The sequence below is a fragment of the Limulus polyphemus genome, unplaced genomic scaffold, assembly GCF_000517525.1.
Source record: "Limulus polyphemus unplaced genomic scaffold, Limulus_polyphemus-2.1.2 Scaffold294, whole genome shotgun sequence".
Classification (NCBI taxonomy): domain Eukaryota; kingdom Metazoa; phylum Arthropoda; class Merostomata; order Xiphosura; family Limulidae; genus Limulus; species Limulus polyphemus.
The window spans coordinates 309,306-324,927 of record NW_013665904.1 but is presented as its reverse complement, the minus strand read 5'-3'; the positions used below and the strand labels follow the sequence as shown (position 1 = coordinate 324,927).

The following is a 15,622-nucleotide window of genomic DNA, read 5'->3' as shown; positions in this document are numbered from 1 at the left end:
TGCATAGAAAGGATTGAGTTCAATTAATCAGTTCCACCTTATTCATCATTTTTATAATTGTAAAGTTTTAAATATACTTGAGCTGAAAAAATAAAACTGAACGCTATATATATATATATATATATATATATATACATGTGTTTCTCACTAACTCAATGTTTAAATATTTATATTTTTGTCTCTTCAGTCTCTTTAGTTTAATTCATTATTACTCAGTTGCTCCGTCTGCCATGAATTAAATTTTTAGCTTAATATTAGGCTTAAGAACTACAAAAGAATATTATTGGTTATTGGACCACAGACCATCCAATGATGTGTACATTTTAATTAACGTGTTGGCAATGTGCCAACATGGGCGCAGTTCGACCAAGTGGAAGTCTGTAGACTGAAACTCGACTGAAATTAAAAGGAAAAAACTAATATATCCTCTCATCATTTCTCTCCACCAAGCATGACATTTAGCTAGAGGTTCAAAACTTTTGTTCATCTTGCTTTTCAATCTTCTGCTTTTCATATATCAAAACGGTTGTCTACATCTCAGGTTTAAATTAAATGGGGCTATGTAAATCCAACGTCGTAATTCAATGTGCGGAAATGATCCTATGCAAACAGTCAGCGCCACAAAACGTGAGTGGCTGCTACGTGAAATGTCTAGAAACTTAAAATGTTGTATGTGCCAAAAATATATTTTTCTACTTCTACAAGAAGATTTTCCTGAAGCAAACATTTACAATAAGAACGTTATTAGGTGAATAAAAGTCGTCCAGATAATATGGATAAAAGCTGTAACGGGAGTCTAGAAAACACTTTTAACCTAATCACATTTCACTCTTGTAATAATAGCTCTCCAATAGGTAAACCAAGTCAACCAAAACTGTTTAATGCACTGGTAGACCAGGTAAAGTAGTCTTTTTTTCCCATATTTATGACATATCTGCTAATACCATCTGTTACAATACTCACAGAAAACTGTGTATCCACCTTCTTTTCCAGGAATGATAGAGTAAATTATATACACTTGTAAATCAAAATACTTTTTAATGAATTTTATTAATTTGATGATTTTAAACATGTTTAATATAATTAGACAAAGTTACTTCTCTCTCTAGCATTAAATGCAAGAAACAATTTTTGTTACATCGCCTTAAAGTTTAACTGTAAGCAAAATAAAGGAAACTTTTAATCTTTTTTTTTACACAATTCATCATATTGCCCACAATTACTTAGTGTATAATTTGAATTATATGTTCCTGAATTCTTCCTCAAATATTCGATGATGTAGGAAGTTTTTAAACCATTTTCAAATTAAATAATTTATAACTTGATTTTAGAAATTGCTGCATCTTGTGACACGAAGAAAAATCTTTATACACTCATTAAGATGACAATACGATTTAGATTTGTTACTGCCTATTCCGCCTTCTACCTAATAAGACCCGTAGGATACTGAAATGTCTAACAGTATGTTACATTCTTTTTGCTTTAGACGTCATATACGGATCATTTTGATTTCAAGAAAGATTGGATAGGAGCGTGGAATTATGCTAACATATTAATCATTAAAGGCATAAGCTGGGCGTGGTTAAGTGGTCACCGTGTTGGTCTGCACATGAAAGGCACGGTGTTCAAGACATGATGCTTCTGAGCACATTCCACACTTTCAGATGAGGGCGCATTATTAACGTGACAGTCAGACCCGTTACCCGGTTCTAAGAGCGGGACACAAGTTTTGTGGCTGCGTGCAACTAACTGCTGCCTGCGCTCTGGTCAGTAGGAATGGATAAACTCGTATCCTTGGGATTAGACATGGCCTTTCAGTCCATGAATGCATAAGATGCCGTCCGGGGTTTAAATTATATTTTCCCTAAAGACACTCAAAACACGTTAAACCTCACACCACTCTTCCTTCGATAAGTTTCAATAAATAATAAACTATTTTTAATATTTCCCCCACTCTTCTTTAAGTAACGTATTGCTAGCCAGAGTATGACTGACATATTCCAAAAAATAGCAACAAGAAATCACAGAACTTCAACGCATTTTGTTTGCCCAACATTTCGAGATTAAATACCTGCAGAAGAACTCATACAAAGTTCAGAAGAAAATTTTTCAGGTAACTAAATCAAATGAGGGGCTCTATGGTCTTTAGCCTTTATGACTGAATATCTTTAAAAACCACCAGGAATACTGAGCTATTTATTTCTGATTTTGAAGCAGTGTAGCCCCCTCCCCCTCTGTAGCACAGCGGTATGTCTGTGGACTTACAACGCTAGAAACCGGGTTTCGATACCTGTGGTGGGCAGAGCACAGATAGCCCATTGTGTAGCTTTGCGCTTAATTACAAACAAACAAACAAAGAAGTGAATAATAAACAAAAAATAATTGTTATTATTGAGAATGTAATTATTATATATAATAAGGAAGTGAAAGTTTGAAACCTAATTTAATGCTATTTGAAAAGGGCGTCTTTCCTAATGTTATAGACAAATAAGAAACATATAGAGAAGTTCTTTGGAAGCTTATCTGTCACGTAATATTAAATCATCTAGTAAATAAAGTCAGAAAGCAGGTTACATTCTGAAACCACGGATTTTTTTTTCCTCTTAACACGTGAAATATTCTTAATCGTGGTAAAACTGATTACCAAGATTTCTGAAGATTACCAGATGTTTTGCATATATATTTCTAGTGGCTATTTAGGTCTTCAGTTGTTGTTTTTCCATTGGATACGGAAAATTAGTTTACATATTTTTATTTTACATAAATAATATATTTTATGTTTGAAGCGTCTCTTCACGGTAAACTCCACAAAGTTTTTGTTATTTGACCAATACAGAATAAGTAACAGTTTTATATAAATATATGCTAATATGTATATGAGTATACATAATTATATGCAATACGATATGCCCCCAGTGGCTCAACAATAAATCTGAGGGGATATGAAGCTAAAAATCGGGTTTCTATACCCACGATGCAGCACGGATAGCCCATTTAGCTTTATGCTTAACAGCAAAACAAACAAGCAGCGTGATGCCATAAATATTTCCATACAGTAAACTGTCATTTCTAAATTTTGTTCTTTTCAGTAGATCGTTCATGATATTCTTAAGAATAGAAATTAACAAAATTTCACAACAAATTATTGTAACAAGAGACCGTCGGTTTAATGTCCTTTGCTTGAAAAAAGCGGTTGACGCCAGTAAATGTTGCAGACTGTAATATAATATTTATAGAATACCAGAAGTTAATTGCTAACAGAACAGCTACGTGTGCTCTGAAAATCTGAAGAAGAAAAATCAGATCACGCCTACCATTTTGAATAAGCTTGAACAACATCAATCCATTGGTATTCTAGAGGGTTTCTCATCATCAAAACGAGAAAAAACAGATAGAAATATTCTATCTTCAGAAGATTTCTATCTCACCATAATTTGATGAAGAGGGTACCATAACTAATTTACAGCATACGTGTTACCATGAATGAATATTTTGTTCACCATTCTTACGGTTCATTTGAGACAATACCCAGTAAGCCATCTTTTTCAGGTATTTTCTGAGTATTATATCCAGCTAACTACTTACCTATTTATCACTTACCTCTCTATCTATCATCTACTTTTCTATCTACCTACCTATCCATTCCTCTTTTTCTTTAACCATCCAACTACTTTTCCGTCCCTCCACCAATCTATTTTACTTACTTACCTACCTACCACACTATCGACCTACAAGGTGTTGGCAAAAATATAACAATTCTCCAACCTAAAGAAAAACAATTCTCTTCAATAGTTATCTTTGTTTTCCTTCACCACTGCTAGTCCAGGATAAGGTCGTCAGCTGGTATAAACTTCTTTACATGATGTGTGTTGTTTATATATATATACATTTACTTTATTTTTAACCTATACCGTTACTGGTAAACTATTTAATTTTAGATGGACAGTTAAAAGTGCTTAGTATTTTTTCATTCTACTATTTTCTAAGCTAGCGGAGACATTGAAAATGACTCCACTAGTTATATTGTTTAGAGCTTTCTTTGAGTACCACGATATTTATTTAATTTTAGTTGTTGTTTTTATTTTAACGCCATCTGATTATATAAATCACTTCGCACTTTCCAACCTTTTCCAGAACGTTGAGGCTTGATTATTTTATAAAATAAGTTTTTAATGAGATAAGCGGCTTATTCAAGTCTTCTATAAGGTTAACGCATGACCAAATCGTTATATTATTTGTGTGTGTGACTAAAGATTTCCAAATGATAAGCACATGACAAATTTATTGTATAAGATATGAATATGATTAAATTACTTAAACCATCTATCTGTCGAATTATGAGCATAACGAAGAAACTTCTCAAACCTAATAAAAAATAATTTGTCTTTAATGAGGGCCAATGTTTTCTTCTGGCATTATTAGTCGAAACTGTAATCCTCAATTATTCCTTTACTTGATGTAAACACTTGTTTTTTGTAAATCAGTTATCATATTCATTCTATAGCTAAGAAATACAGTATTGTATCTTAGATAAACAGCAAACACAATTAATACTTACTGTTCCATTTATTTAATTTTTTATTTTGTGCACAAATATAAAGCGACATTTTGAGCACTACAATATTTGCAACAAGATTCGGTTTAAAATACTGGTGACGTTAACGCCTTTTAATTGAAGAGAAATAATAAGAAGTAACTCTCATTTTTATCAGCCTGTTTTTGAAACATTTACAACAATGTCTAAATGTTACTTCGACTCTACACTTTCTTATGAGCACTTGGAAAGTTAGAAACTGATAAGTATTAGTGGCTGAATCAAGATTTGTTTGTGAATTGGTTCATGGATCTGTGCATTACTTTTAGAACCTTAAGGTCTGATTATTTTGAAAGTGGGACTAAACTTTTCATCAAAAAAGAGTGTAACTAAAATCAAATTAACATAATACTAAGATGTACAAAGAGCTGAGTAAGTTGTATTAAAACGGGTATGAATATGCAATTTAGCAAACTGTGTGACAATCACAGCCGAGATAAAGACGCGTGGAAAGGCAGGTATCAGAACAACATGTCGACATTGTTTAGCTTTTCGAACGTATGACGCCACCAAGAATCGATCGCGTTTTGAAAGGGTGTGAAACAGCCCTTTCTAACACAAAATATTCGGATACTCAGGTCATAAAGATGTGTTAAGAATTAATATTTATAATTTCAAAGACAAGGATATCCTTTGCATTGGAAAATATAGGAATATGGATCAACTTGGGACATTAGGACTATCCTGATAAAGACCTGCAACAATTCACACTCCAGCTGTAGTAAGCAAGTGAGGCATTTTGTAATAGTTGAGAATCCACGAACACAAGTAAGTGGAAACACTCATTCACGTGTCGAAGGCAACAGTAGGTAACGTAATCAAGAAAGTTCTTCTCCATCTAGAAAAAAGACACATGTCACGTGTACGCATATTGCTTCAATGAAATATTAATTGAACCGTCGCATGCCTCAAGCAGCTGGAGAATAAAACGGATGTTCAAGCTATCCCATTCAAAGATTTACTAGTTAGTCCAGAGACAAGTTCCTACGGATTTCTGTGTGATGAAACTGTTGAAACTTACAGTAAAAATCCAATTTCCACGTATACTAGGTGGCTAATGGAAAGCATGCAGGAAGCAGTGGCATGCTATTGACATCACAACCTCAGCCTTTCTCAATGAAACCTGTGCTGCAAGGTTATTGTAAAGAAGCACGACCGTCAGATGGAGCATGACAGAATTTGGTAACATAGACTGTAACGAGATGGTGAGGCTCCGAAAAAGTTTTAATATAATGTTCTCAATTTCGTTATAATATAAGCATGTGATTAAATAGTTCTATAATACACCATGCGACTAAACAGCTTTATAATATAAGCTTGTGCCTGAAGTTTCCTTTAGTTTATTGATGATTTTATTTCTAACTGAATTATTTCGCTGAACAGGTGTTTGTATGTTAACAAATAATAATGTTTCCATAAATAATGCTCCCCCAGTGACTCAGCGATACAGCTGAGGGTTTATCATGCTAAAATTCGGGTTTAGATGCCCGCAATGGGCAGAGCATAGATAGTTCATTGGGTACCTTTGTGCTCACCAACAAACAAACACCATATAATATATGTATGTATATATATATAGTTCTGATTTTGAAAAAATCAATATCCCATTTAAAGTCACAATCAATTATTCAATAGTGCAATGTGCCTCATCAGAAAATATTTTCTTTAAAAATGAGTTTTACGATACTAAAATGATCAAAATTTAACTCTTACAATTACAACACTATAGATATCACAAAGTACAAATATAAGATTAAGATACAACGTTGAGATATAAACATATACAGATTAAAAGATGGTAAAAACGTTTAAAAAATATTTTTGTTAACCAGTACGCTACACAGCTGTTGTAAAATAAATGAAAATACTTGTGGTATCCAAATTTACACTTGTTGCTCGAGTATTTGCCATATATATAATAATGTATCACGTTTTTTTAACGCATTAACGTTTACTTTCAAGAGTGAAACAGTTTCCCCCTTAAAGCACTTTACTTGAAATTGAGTAAAACGAAAAAATAACATTTAAAATATTTGTTCAGAATTATTTTTATTGTTTTATATATAACTCCGGAAAAATAACATATTGAAGAAAGAGTTTTCTCAGCCACAAAAGAACTAAAACGAAAAGAGAAGAAGAAAAATGGTTGTTAGCAGGAAGAGGACCCTCTTCAGGATTTCGGCGAATCTGTAGTCTTAAATTGCTCTTTTTTTTCACGACTCCATTTTTATAATTATCTTTTCTTTTATGTAGTTCGTAAGCTGACGTTTCCTTGTTGGAAGTAATCATTTCTACACATTAACATTTTGTTTTAATTACAAAGAAAAATATCTTTCTGTAACATCTCATTGAATTTCTCTGCTGAAGTTAATAACCCACAAAGATATATATAAAGGTTGCTTAATAACCCAAGTTCTAAGGAATCTGAGTTATTTATTGTTGAAATTAGCATCATCGATTAAAACACGGTTCAAATTAAAGAGATAACATGTTATTGACATTTGTCTGTCTTCCTGTGTAGTATTAAACGTTTCATCTATTATAGCCCCGAAATAATAACAATTACCGAAAAACTGTTTTAATTATTTTATTCTCAGCTTTCTTACCGCTAATTTGGACACCGATTGATTTATATTTCGCACACGCACAAAAAATACATATTCACCTTTATATGCTTAGGATGGTTATCAAACGAACCGAAATACTTGTGGGTGCACATGCCTTTAGAAAATGACATCAGACATAATGTTTTTATTTCTTTAAAAGCAAGATAAAGATATTTCACTATATACAAAAGTAAATTTAAACTTATTCATTCCATTTAAAACTTGGATGAAACATTTGTTTTGCTACAATCGTTACAAACAACAATATGACCATCAATAAATATTCTTTTGACGTCCTTAAACATCTCATAGAAAGTATTCATTGAAAGAGGATAATAAATCAATTATCTTGCTTTACCAATACATAAACTATCACTACCTCTTTCACAAATAGGTACAAAGTTAGTAACCATACTATTTTCTTGTGTGTTTTCGTCTGATAGTCTCAACTGCACTTTCAAACAAAATTATCAGGGGGAACAACCGTTATTTTAACTTTAAGTTCGAAATATTACGTTCTGAAATTCGGGTGGTTAGGGTGCTCGACTCGCAATCTGCGGGTCGCGGGTTCGAATCCCCTCCCACCAAACATGCTCGCCCTTTCAGCCGTGGGGGCGTTATAATGTGACGGTCAATCCCACTATTCGTTGGTAAAAGAGTAGTCCAAGAGTTGGCAGTGGGTGGTGAAGACTAGCTGCCTTCCCTCTCGTCTTACACTGCTAAATTAGGAACGGCTAGCGCAGATAGCCCTCTTGTAGCTTTGCGCGAAATTCAAAACAAACAAACATACACTGCTTCCTGCTCAATTATTGCAGCATCGGTGAAACCATCAGCAAGTAAAGAGAAATATTTAGCAGTAACAACCTGTTCCATGTTTCTGACTTAATACCAGCTGCTATGGACGTCACAAAATCTTTGCAATTATAGCCATTAGGTAATTTTTGTTCAAGTTTACACCGTTTATATTTTGCAGTCCACAAATGGTATCAAATTTTCGGAATGACATATGCATTCGTACGATATAACATGCAGTATTGAACAAATAAGTGCTTTTGTTTTTCAATATTGTTTGTAGTCGTGCGCCTCAGTACTTTGGCTAATCGCGTCGATTTGGATGCTGCTATTGCTTTGATTGTTGCACTACATTTTTACATATGTCTTTTCGAAATCCTTGCTTGCTATCCTCAGTTCCTTTCAATAACGGACTTTCTGAATCAGCAAGTTGTGGAAATTTTCGACAATACTCGCAGAACGTGACACTTTCCTCATCATCATACGTTGTCCATTCATATTCACTTTTCCAGGCTTCTTTGAATGGCCTTTTCCTCTTTTCATCTTCATACGTTTCTGTCCGGCAGATATATCAGCATTAGAAGTATCAATAATCTGGCATTTAGACTTGTCACTATCAGTGTCGTGATTGTTTTGATTGCTACTGGCATGACTATTTGTGATACATCTACAGTAATACTTGCTTTTGTCTGATCGCCTTTATCTTCTGATTGTATATTAACCTTTGACATTTTGGTACCACTACCAAAAACTCCGCGTAAAACACTCTGTGAAGCTTTCGTTTTGATGGTTTTAGGAGGCATATTGTGTAATATCAGTATGCCATCGTCTGCTAAGCGTCACTTTCGCCGATTCTCGAATTAAACTTCGAATTATAAACTGTAAATTGAAAACAAAATTTTGAAACTTAGTGACAAATACAAAACTAAGCCTAGCGTACGTAATCACGCGCTTAACTAACGTGACATAGTCATATATCATGGTATGTTTATAACTAAAAATGAATAAACTTCAAGTCTTGTAATAATACAATAAGTAAGATATAAGAGTAGAAACATATCACAATAAGAAGTAAGAAATCCAACTTAAGCCTAGAAATGTATTAAAAAAAAGGTATTCAGTATAATCCACGAACCAGTAGTAGTAGTAGAAATTTTTTTATGTTCTTGTCAAGGTACTGCTAACGGGAACAAGGCTTTCCACATTTTCGCTAAGCGCGAGTTTTCCTATTTTTGACATTACTTTGTTTTCGAATATTTATCTAATTATCCGAATAATCGGTCTCACCCTCATACGAGGCCTAGAAATAATGTCGATTTGGCCGGCGCTCTATTCAAAAACATTACTTTCTATTATAGAAAATCTAATATATATATATAAAGTTTTGAACAGATGATTTTTCGAACTCTGGTTTTACTGTATCATGATTAGTTCCAAACGCAAAACTCGAATTATTGTAACAAGCTTTATTTGATTTCCTTTTTAATTATTCCAAGTAAACTTTCTGTTTGAAACTTAATCCAGTAAATTTCTTCTACATTTTGTATTAAGAATTGATAAATATTTCAATTATTAATTTTTGTATACCAAAAGATACAAATATTTCACATATTCTTTCACTCTTACTCCAAAATCAGAGCTTTTTCTCATATTATGTATGAATAGCAGAAGCTGTGTGAATCTCATAAGTATACGCAATTCTCAAAAATATGGATAATAAAAGCTGCCCGAAACTTGTACGCAACTTTTCAAGGATACAAATAGCGGAGATTATGCGAATCTCACAGATATGGAATTTTTCAGAGGTTTAAAGAGCGAAGGTTATATAAAACTTAGTGATATAAAAACACCTTACAAATATAAATAGAAGAACAGGGGATGTTTCTTATAACCATCTGTTAGACTCGAGGGTGAACGCCATCATTTTTAGAGATAACGCTATTTTTCGTACTTCTATCCGCCCTGGCATTTGTTTTCGATATTATTTTTGAAATGTTTGAATTTTATTATTTAATCTCCGCAGTGAGTAATCCAAAACAATTCACTCACTATTGCTGATAGGAATATAACCCTGCTTTTTTGCTGTACTTTTACATCTAAATCGTCATGTCCTGGTTAGCAGAAGCAAGACTTACCTCTTAAAACTATATATATATATATATATTAAATACAACGTTCATGAATAAATTTATAATACAGAGGAAACCCTTAATACTTGTTTGAAAAGGAAAGGAAGATACACAAGATTTCTGAAGATTACCTGAAACATACTAATTTCTTCCGAAATTATTCTTATGTAAATTTAACTGCACGAATTTCTATACTTTTCTCCCCCTTCCCCAGTAGCTCAGTGATACGTCAGTAGCCTTATAACGCTAAAAATCGAGTTTCGATACCCGCTACGTGCACAGCACAGACAACCCATTGTGTGGCTTTTTACTTTACAAGAAACAAACAGATTTTTTTTTATATACCACAGTGAGTTTTAAATAGAATCCAAGTAATTCCCTATGCAATGTATTATAAACAGTATATAGAAATTTTCAGTATTTTTCATTCGTTATTCAGTGTTTCTAGATTATTAAACACATGATCCGAAGCTAAAGACTTACGTAAGTCTAGCCTAGAAGAGTTACGAAATAACGTATTGGCATAACATTAACGGCTTGCCTATAAACAACTTAATTTGTCAGACTAGAACTATGTAGTTAGTAATCGATTCGAACAACTTTCGTCAAGAAATCGTAGAGTCAGCTATTTCAAAGAACTCTTCACGTTCAACTGCAACCAATAAGAAATGAGCTAGTCAGTTTATGTAATATTCCATGATGTCCAATAAGAGCTATTTTTTGAGATTCAAAGGACTTTTTTTTTCTGGTGAAATTCGTAACTTTATCACTATGTTTTATTAGATGTTAAGTCCTAGTTTACCTAGTAAAAATTAAATAGCTTCATTGCATGAGAGATATTAAAAGATTTTCTGATTAAATCTCTAGCCCGATGAAACTGTACTGTGACGCAATATTTTGTCGATAGCTCAAAAAAAAAAGAACAAACTTGTCAGTATTCGTGTATATATCTGCTATTAAGTTTAGCAGAAATATGTACAGAGTACTTGTGTAGCGGTGTGTAAGTGTGTTTCATTTCCAATATGAAAACCGTATGTCAATGAATGTTCTTTTTAATATACAGTAGGAGTTGCTTTAATATAAAATATGTACCTTTGGCGTATTGAACTAGTACCAAAATAACCAACGTTACATCTTCTTTATTAAGACTGTAGAATCTAAACTGTTTCATATAGTGTTGCAGGTGCCGTCAGATGGTATTATAGAATACCTTGATTGTCTATATTGACTCTCCGAACCGCATGCTGTTTGTTTCACAAGATATACGTTAGTAAAAGCATCACCTGTAGATCAAGGTTCGGTTTAACCAGATGTTGCAGTTGTTGACGAACGGTAGCCACATGTGTTCCTTTGCTGTTATCTGTCTTATTTTACCTCATCAGTTGTTGAACATTTGATGTGACTTGTATTGGTCGCAGCGCGGCCCAGTGGTCAGAGAACCGGACCTTGAATCTGACGTTCTGTGGTTCATGTTACATTACCGCCATAAAATCTCTCTCTCTGTTTGAGGCTATGGGTGTGTTATAAGAGTGACGGTAAAATCACACTATTTGCTGTGGGTGGTATTGACTGCCTGATTTCCCTCCAGTTTATCTTTTTACAATTAGGGACAGCTAGTGCAACTAGCCCTCGTGTAGCCCAACCTATGTTATGCCAGCCCTGTATGTATGTATGTGTGTGTATGTGTTTGTGTACAGTACTAAAAAGGGTATGTATGGCAGATCCTATGGAAATGCCACGCCTTCACCGTACGAAAATGAAATGCACCAGTAACAGCTGTGTATTGGTAGTTTACACTGTGATTCGTTGCCATCAGAAAGAGGCAAACCAATATAAAACCTAATAACCGTACAAACAGTTATACATGACTCCAAACACAGATATATTGCATGAAAAAGTATTTATAATCAGCATATTGGCTTGTCAAAGATACTCCATGCGAAACTTACGTGCCAAGACTCCATGTTTCAAGAGGATCTGTAGGCAACATTCTAAAAACAGTATGTGAAATTCGCACTGGTAATACCAGAAGTCGAAGTAGGAAACCGAGACTCTCCAAAAGTGATGTTTAGTATCTCAGGATATGTTCTTTACGAGATAGACAGTGGTCGAGTACGTACCTCGCCAATGACCTTGCTGAGTGGTCTCAGTGGACGTGTAGCTAGCTATTCGACAACTGCTGTTGAGAAGAGACAGTCAAAACAAACGGTTCAAAATGTAATCAGACCGCAAACAATAGAATAAACAAAGATGGAGACTTGTGCTCTTTAAAGATGAATCCAAGTTTGAATATTTAAGACTAGACAGTACACTGTGCTTATTTAAGGGGGGATTATGATACTGGTGATGATTACAACAACAGAAAGGCAATAACGAGAACAAAAACCTGGCCCTCCATTGTGCAAGTATACTACTATTTAAACACGTTTTTTTTTCGATCAATTTGGTACTGATTCTCACAATTTCGAGAAAATTGTTGTATTAACACTCACTCATACAAACATGCAACTACTAGTTCCCACTTATGTAAACATATATAGTTGTTGGCCCTCCCTTATGGAAGCGGTAAGTTTACACACTTACAATGCTAGAATCCAAGGTTCTATTCCCCACATGTGATAGAACGCAGATAGCTCGTTTTGTAGCTTTGTTCTAAAAATAAACAATAAAACCTTTATGCATGCACACTGGTACTAGGGCTTCTTTATGCAAATACACAAATGTTTGCGTTGATTATTACGATAATACAAGAATTGCCGCTTATCTCTGCAATCTGCATATGCTAAATGGATACTCAACTTTTAATACCCGTCTTATCAACAGAAAAAGATCTATAATATGTGAAAATCTTTAAATCTTTTATTTCTCGGTATGTAAAATAAAAAACTAAGATATTTGTTGTACCAACTCAGTCTTCGACACTGAAGAAAAGAAGAGGCGTTATGCATGATAGAAACCACAGAAATGGTGGAATGTCAACTATGTGGTATACAATTACCATAGTCGTAATAAGTAAGATAAATATTGTTTGTATGTTTAATTGTTATTAAATACAGGGCTACACAATGGGATATCTGTACTATGACCACCGCGGGACCGAACCCCGATATTTAGTGTTATGAACCCTCAGACTTACCGCTAGCCACCAATAGGCAAACCAAATATTAAGTTATGTAGTGTTTAATGGTTGCATTTGTTCGCATCTGGACATTAGCCATTAAGTGGCAAAAAATATCATCATTGCTTCTGACATATAATAGTTCTATAACACAAAGAAATACTACCCGCGTCAACACACATAGATTAAAGCAAAAACTTTGTGTTTAATATTTATTTGTTCAAAGAATATCAGGTACAAATTAAATAAAGTGCCCAAAAATTCAGTTTTGTTTTGTTTTGGGTTATTTGCTGAAGAAAGGTAAAAACAGTACAGGTTTAAGGAAAACTTTAGTGTAAAATCCAATGAGTAAACATTTAACTCTCACTGCCATATTTAAAGATAAACAACCCTTCCAGTGCCAGGTTTATTTTCAAACACACAGAGAAAACCCAAAAGACACATGGTTAAATATTTCATTATTTATCTGAATCTTAAAACTAGTCAACTCTGAGACATTGGAAGAAAAATACTCTTTGTTAATGGTGGTACAAAATTCCAAACTCACAATAGAGGTGCTCTAGAAGGGACAGAAATGTGTCTATGACAGTGAAAGAGTTAAAGAGATAAAATGTCATTTGTTTTATGGTCCTTTAAAAATTTAACTAAAAGGTTTTGAACATTTCCATAGTATAAAGAGAATCTAAACATAATCTATATCAGACACAACTTACACAAGTGTCGTTTAGGCATTGTAACTAATTGGATAAGCGTAAGGAGATGGCTATAACGCAGCTTTCAAATGGCATCAAAAACATATTATATAAAACAATGACAAAAAAACGTTCGACATGCTTATCCCATCAGTCAAGCTACAGTTTAGATTTTAATGGTGGATATCAGTTTCCTTATAACAAAGTAATTATAACATTTAAACATTTGACAGCAATATAAAGGTTAACACTAAGGTCAAGTCACATGTGCTTCACAACCTTTACGCAAAGATAAAAACAAAACATATGCTGTACAATCGGGAATCAGAAAAAAAACCGAAACATTGTCAAATCCAGCAATGTCAGCTGTAAAATGTTTTAATATTTAAATGAAATCTGCGTAGTTTATAATTTAAGTCGAAATGGACTTTACATAAGGATAAGAATAAAAACAAACAAACAACATTTCATCAATTGTGAATGAAAACATCGCATTTACTGATAAATTAGATTGGAGGGTTTAATTTACTTCTCAGATTTTTACTAATCATGAAAAGTTAAGTTCTTGCGAATTTTGATTCTAATAAAACATTTAAATATTTAAAAATAATAACGTTATTATTAATATTAAAGCACATGAGGGTTCGTTTGTTGTCGGAATACATAAAATTGATGTTTATATGACACGCGTAGTTTTATACGAAAGAATTACATGTAGGATTTATTTACAGCGACTGTTAACTGTGCTGCACATCTAATTAAAGTATAGTATTTCTTGTCAGTATACATCAAAAGTATTAGTATTGAATAGTAACGACAATATTTGGTGATAACCAAATTTCACTTTTAACTTCGTAACTTTTTTTTAAAGTTACTCATTATCTATTCAAGTTAAACCAAATCTAGCCATATTTTGTTGGTTTTAAATGACTTTTTATGCTAGAACGCCGCATTAAAAATTCTACCAAAAATCCTTAATGAAAATTGTCGCATTATCCAAAGTTTACCCGCTTTTTTGTATTGTTTTTCTGCTTACAGCTGCAGATTGTAACGCAAATCAATGTTCTTTTTTGCCTTTGGAATTAATGTGGGAAAATTCCCTTCATCATTCCACATAAGGAATTTTCGTAAATTTACCGTCTTGAAAGCTAGTCAACCTATTGCTCAAGACCATCGGAGATCCATCAAATAAAGACGACATGATGATAGAACCTTTAAATGTTGCCGTCAAATAAAGACGACATGATGGTAGAACCTTTAAGTATTGCCGTCAAATAAAGACGACATGATGGTAGAATCTTTAAGTGTTGTCATCAAATAAAGACGACATGATGGTAGAACCTTGAAGTGTTGCCATCAAATAAAGACGACATGATGGTAGAACCTTTAAGTATTGCCGTCAAATAAAGACGACATGATGGTAAAACCTTTAAGTGTTGTCATCAAATAAAGACGACATGATGGTATAAACTTTAAGTGTTTCAAATAGTGCAAACCCGATGAAGGGTCATTTTCCCCAAACGTTGTTTTCACATTTGTCAAGAAACGTATTCAAATTTGGCGAATATTTTCACCTTGTTTGTTTCCTTCTACATTTTGTACTTTACTCGCCTACGCATTTCTATTATTTGTTTGTTTGTTTTGAATTTCGCGTAAAGCTACACGAGGGCTATCTGCGCTAGCCGTCCCTA

At 33.5% G+C, this 15,622-nt stretch overlaps 1 protein-coding gene across 2 annotated transcripts in view; it reads left to right on the top strand.

Annotated features, from left to right (window-relative positions):
- Positions 1-15,622, top strand: part of LOC106457121 (potassium voltage-gated channel protein Shaw-like) — a 165,785-nt gene that overhangs the window by 109,316 nt on the left and 40,847 nt on the right. The gene's annotated exons all lie outside the window — the stretch shown is intronic.